At 37.4% G+C, this 6,505-nt stretch overlaps 1 pseudogene; it reads right to left on the bottom strand.

Annotated features, from left to right (window-relative positions):
* Window positions 1–4,321, bottom strand: part of LOC110580651 — a 49,894-nt pseudogene extending 45,573 nt beyond the window's left edge.
* Between the last annotated feature and the right edge of the window lie 2,184 nt (window positions 4,322–6,505).

A 6,505-nucleotide genomic window follows, 5' to 3' on the forward strand; every position in this document is an offset into this window, starting at 1 on the left:
GTAAGATTTTTGACTAAGTTTGTAAACAGAATAAGAATGCTTAAGAGAACTAGATTTACTATATTTATATGTTTAATAATTTATTAGACTGGAAGACAGTTTTGTTCATTAGAGATATAAACTTGTCTTGTCTGGTCAAGTACCTAAAGTGCTTAAAAAGAAGACTGAATATTACATTTACAGCTGCGGTTTAAAATGCCCACGCTTGTAAATGAGACTGATTGTTTAAAGAGATATTGGTTTGTTAAATCGATCAGACACATAATCAATTCCTTAAAGTCATGGTTCTTAGTTATTAAAAAATTTATACTTTTAATAACAACCATATTTGTAAGTTGAACTTCAAAATTTAGGAAAAACTACAGGGCCTTAATTTTAAGAATTCAATACTAATCGAAATTATAGGTAAGCCTGATTGTACAATATACTGGATTTTGAAATTCTCAAATTTTATAAATAATGAGGGTGGTTTCCAATATAGAGAATCTCTAGTAATGGACTAATGGATATTATAAAGTAATTTCTCATTGATCTATTTTTGTTTGGATTGCATTATTTAGAAAGAGCCAGAGAACTTTCTGGCTAGCAAACTAGATATGGTAAGCTGAAGATGGTTCTAGCCCTAAGTTACAGTTAATATGACTCCTAGGACTTGAGTGGTTTTTGGTCACAAAAAAATCAAACAGAAAATGAAAGAGAAATGGTCAAAATCCTTAGATAGACAATATATTTGAAGCATCCCCATCTATAAGTCATCTAACAGACTGCAGTTATGTGAGATGCTCTTCTGTCATCATGCCCACTCGAGTTGTTTAATCAAGGAGCAGTCCTTCTGAGATAAGAGAAATGCAATTAATGAGCAAAGGTCAACACGAGACAGACTGGGTGTAGGCAATTCCACATAAACTAGGGAAAGGCTTAGCTTTTTTTTTTTTTTAGTAAGTGGAAAAGTCAGTCTCCTTCCAAGCAATTAAAAAAAGAGAAAAAACAGCTTTAGAATAAGGTATTGTTCTCTGAATTCTGCTAATGAAGAAATATAATTGCTGCAACTAATACGTGTCTCTGAAACACTGGTGGGGACTAAATCTCCCAAGAAAGACAAGGTCTTGACATTCAGGATGGCTGAGCTCAACATCCTTTTAAACTGCTTGCATATGACTTTGTGGTTTTAAAATGGAAAACCTTTAAAGACCTGAAGGAGTGAATAACTGATATATTTCTCTAGTGGAAAATGAAGTGCCATCAGATGGCTTAAAAGTATGTCTTTGGAGTCAGATACCTTGGGTTCAAATCTTAGCTCAGCCACTTATTAAATGAATGACCTTGGACAAATCACTAATCCTCTGGAAGTTCAGTTATTTAGTAGAGTCATAAGTAGAGAAGGTAATAACTATCTCTTCGGGTCATGAAATATTGGAAAGAGCTTAGCACCATGATCAACACGTAAGAACCACTCAATAATTTATATCGCTGCTTTCACTTGCATTGTTAGATGTAGGAAATTTCTGTAAAAGGACACGAATCCCCCATTTACATGGTTTCAGTCTTTTTCTGTCTCCAGCCTCTGGCCAAGAAATATACTTTAGTGTTTTACATTAAGTTTGTGTTTTTCATACTGCTTAAAGCAAGTTATCTTTAAGAATCAAGAGTGATACACTGTCATCTGTTAAACATTTGAAGAAAGGACATAAATGCTGAAGGCTTTTATTAAAATGTCTCTAGATATGAAATAACATTATTCTCATTGAATGGTCATAAATTGAGAAATATGAGGAAAGCCAGTTGGCACAGCTGTGAACATCTACTTATTGTAAAGCAAAAGTTGACTTTTAAATACTTTATCTATGTACAAAACTACAAAATTATTAAAATGTGTGATAGTTTAGGAATGTTAGACACAATTTGGTTGTTCTCTTAATTGGTGTTTCAGTACTTCACTGTTATTTAAATTAATTCTCACAGATCAGCCTTGACCAGTTAAAAGCATTAATAAAACAACCAGGGTCATACCTTGTATGTTGTTGAGTAAATTTGGGAGCCTGGGGATGAATATAGGGAACAGTGTCATCTAAGGTCTCTGAGGACTCCCTGGAAAATAAGGCTTCTGAAAACCACCCCATGGCTCACATCCAATTACCTGAATTTCCATAAAGACAGTCTTCTTGTAAGAAAACTGCTCTACTTGATAAATATTTATTACAATGGGACTTGAAACTGGATTTAGTGGCAAATGGCATTTTTCAAAACAATGTGTTTCCTATGGTTTCAATAAGTAGCAATTTTTACTGAACTTATAAGAAACTGGGATTTCATTTTTTTCATTAAGGAGTATTTCAAATAAATCAGGATTTCATTTTTTAATCATTTTTTTATCATGAATAAAGGAATTGTATACAGATATGGACCAGCTGTCCTTGATCTTCATTAGAAGGGGGAAAATTAAATTAGGAAAGGAAGCCCTCGAATGCACAGGACATTTAAAGGATGAGAATAACCAAAGAAGGTTTTGGAACCTCCATGCTTGGAGGTCTTCCAAAGGACAGTCCACAACCCACCCGGGGTGACGAGGTCCTCCTGGGTCAGATGCCATTGCAAAGACCCAATTAATCTAAATATTCCATTTTTGACAGATATACTCTTGGGGTTTCTATGACAGGAAACTGAAATTTATAGTTGAGGAGTGCATCTATGATTGTTAAGCACTGAAATATCTGCCCAAATTAGCCTGACCCAGGATGTGGACTTTGATCTCAAAATGGTTGAATCCTGAAAATACTGTCATTGTCTTTAAAAGCCCCAAGAACTGGAGACAGCTTTTTAAGTAGTATAATTAGTATGGAAGCATAACCTAAAAGAAGACTTCATCACACCCAGCAACTGGGATGGTCCTTCCTAAGACCCCCATGTACCAAGTTAAGAGAAAAAATCTTAAAACTAACTAAGGCACACTTAGGGCTCAAAAAATTGGAGCACTTAAGAGGATTTATTTAAATCTCCCAAATAACAGCTTGAAAACAAATCCTATTAAATGCTCCATTTCCCTATTCTTGTCACAAATTTTTGCTTGGCCCTTTCTCTTTTATTAAACTCTGTAACTATTCATTATATTGCAACATAACTTGAATGGTTGTTAGCAATCACCTGCAGCTACTGGCGTTTTTGAAAGCAAAGCCTTAAGATTGCCCACGTGGTAATGTTGGATTATGAAGATATGATTCATCAGAGAAAATAAACGGAGGCAAATTTTTGAAATGCTGTGAACACACACCCTCTTCTTCAGATCTTTTCCCCCGTTAGCATCACCTGCAAGAACTGTTTGCTCTAAAAAGGATTGCCAAAACCAAGTTTTCAACTGAATATATACTACTGTAAAAATCCAATGGGCTTTGGTTGTCCCAGAGGCTGGTAAGGAAGACCAGCCAGGTCTTATATGCAAGAAGACTCAAGGAGTTGAGAAAGCCTTAGAGATACGGGGGCTGACACATGACTGCCAGGGCTAAGATCCTTGCACTGTCTAGGAGGGAGGCTTCCCACAAGCACAAGCAGTGCACCTGATAGACACTGTGAAGGGATGAAGAAGATGATGCTGATGGTCCACTGGGGGAAAGAAGCCATCCTAAGAAGAGAAAGTGGAAGTCCAACACTTGACCAAGGGACATGATTGGGGGGCGGGGTATGGGTGGTCACAGGGGAGGAATGACTTTGAATATCTCTCAGTTTGGTGACACTCATTATCTTCAAAGGAAAATGCATATAATAAATACTGAATCACATGGAAGAGGCAAGCTGTCAGATATGAGAAATGAATAAAGCAAGAGAGAGAAGAGTGTTTTCCCCCTTCCATGTGGAGACCACTGGAGCAGGACCAAACAACAACTGGAACTAAGCTACTTGAAAATAGCAGAAGAGAATACCATAAATACCTGGGAGCCTCACAGCCATTGCTGAGCATCAGGGCAGAAATAACAAGATGAGACATGTAGGTGTCAGCTGTATGAAAAGACTTGATAAGAGACCACAGGACACTTCTTTCATTGCTAGGAAGGATTTGCAAGAAGTAGGGTTCCAGGGATTTCACCGGTGGGGGCTAAGCCAGAGATTATTGTTTTCCACCATTATTGTGATCCTGTTGGGGTGCAGATAAGAATCCCATAGAAAGCAAGTATAAATGGTATACTGAGCAATCTGAACCCTAAAAGGCTCAGTCCTGTTGCATACTTCTTATAGGAGAGATACACCCTGACATGATTTCTTCCAATCGCCTCTCTTTATCTGCACCTCCTTGCTGCTGGTGCCCCTTCATCTGGCACTTGGTCGGCATCCTGGCCAGATGGTACAAGCCCAACTAGCTCCTACAGAGTCCTAAAGGTCCAAAAGGAACTCATAGACCTCTACTAAGATAAACAGTAGTATGACTGTGGGCAATATTTCCATTCCCTCTCTTCCTGATAATATTTCATTCCCATCTCTCACCAGCTCCTTTACCCTTTATTCAAATCAGCAAATCCATTTTATATGCAGGTGTCCGCCTGTAGAAAAGAAACCAGTCTCCTTTTTTTTTTTTCTTATTAAAGTCCCCCTTACAAATTTAAGAGGTTCTCTTAGATCTCCCCCTCACTTTATTCGGTGGGTGGAGGAGGTAGATGTTCCAAGAATGTAATACCCACTAAGCAGACAAATTCTCTGATTATTCTTCTTGACTCCTTTATAAAATGGAGAGGATGATAAAAGAGCTAGTTTGACCATTTTTTAAGTAGGTTCTGCAAGATTTGGGGAGGCTGCATTTAGAATGGGAGGCCTACTGTTCTCCTTTTAGGGGATTTAGCTGCATATTTGAGGCACAGAAACAGTTCAGTTTGACATCCTGTTACATCAAGTAGACACCTTAGTAGAGAGACTTCAAATGAGGCAGCAGAAATGCTGCTACTCAAAGGAGCAGTCTCAAATCTTTCTTAAGGTTATGCCACTGTCATTCTGTTGATACAAAATATGACAGCAATTATTATTTTTTCTCTCTGTTCTATGGACAATGAAAGTGGAACTCAAAGATTAAGCAGCTTGACCAAGATCACACAACTAATAAATAAGGGGTGAAGACAAGACTCTCAGTTCTGTCTTGAACTGAACTTTACCATTTGACTTCTTTTTTGTCATACTGTCACTAGTATCTCATACTTTGTCCTCTTAATCGTGAATCTCTTATCTGATTAAATCAGTATCCATGGGTTTATGTGCCTGAATACTTGTTACTAAAAACATAGCATCTCAAGTAGATGTTATTTGGACATTAGCCTAAACTTACAGCTAGATCCTCTATATGCAAGGGAGTAATCATTTGTAAGTTGATTCTTCATATTCTAACTCTAATTGTTTTGGTACAGTTGAGAATTTATTCTCTAGTCATGTGAGGAGAGCCCGGATTCGATACGTATGATAGTTCTTATGTAAATATTCTCAACTCAAGACTATCTCATAATGTACATCCTCTAATAAACAACAGGCCAATTACAGGACAAATAGGGGAAAAATCATTAGTGAGACTAGATCTAGCATATCTGGCTTCCCAGGCAAATACTTCTGCAAGAGAAAAAAAATTCATCGAACTCAGCTTGACCCTAAAGAAACTGCAATTATATTTAATCATTTTATCATGTCCAATACAGCATATCAACAGTACTGGTGAATTTTAACATTGTGTCTAGAAATATTGCTAAATAATGACACATAGATTTGGTTACTTTGTATAGGGTAGCCAACTTTTAATTTTTTTTCAGATTTTTAGAGACGGGTTTTTTTTTAAAGATTTTATTTACCTATTTATTTTTTAGACAGGGAGGAGGAGAGAGAGAGAGAGAGCATGAGCAGGGGGAAGGGCAGAGGGAGAGAATCTCAAGCAGACCTGCCGCTCAGCATGGATCCCGGCTCAGGGCTCTATCCCACAACCCTGAGATCATGACCTGAGCTGAAATCAAGAGTCAGATGCTTAACCGACTGAGCCACCCAGACACCCTGGCATTGGGGTTTTTTAGAGAGGTTTTAGGTTCACAAAAAAATTGAGAGGAATGTACAGAGATTTCCCATATACCTCCTACCCCCACATATACATAGCCTCCTGCATTATCAGCATCACTCATTAGAGTGATGCATTTGTTACAACTGATGAACCTACTACACTGACACATCATAATCACCCAAACTTCATAGTTTACATTAGGGTTCACCCTTGGTGTTCTACATCCTGTAAGTTTGGACAAATGTATAATGACATGTATCCACCATTACAGTATCACACAGAGTAGTTTCACTGCCCTAAAAATCCTCTGTGCTCCACATAATTCATCCCTTTCCCCCACCTCAAGCCTGGTTTCAAACCACTGATATTTTTCTGTCTCCATGGTTTTGTCTTTTCCAGAAAGTCACATAGTTGGAATAATACAGTATATAGTCTTTCAGATTGACTTCTTTTTTTTGTTTGTTTTCATTTACATTCCAGTTAGTTAACATA

The sequence above is a fragment of the Neomonachus schauinslandi genome, chromosome 4 (genome assembly GCF_002201575.2).
Source record: "Neomonachus schauinslandi chromosome 4, ASM220157v2, whole genome shotgun sequence".
NCBI lineage: Eukaryota > Metazoa > Chordata > Mammalia > Carnivora > Phocidae > Neomonachus > Neomonachus schauinslandi.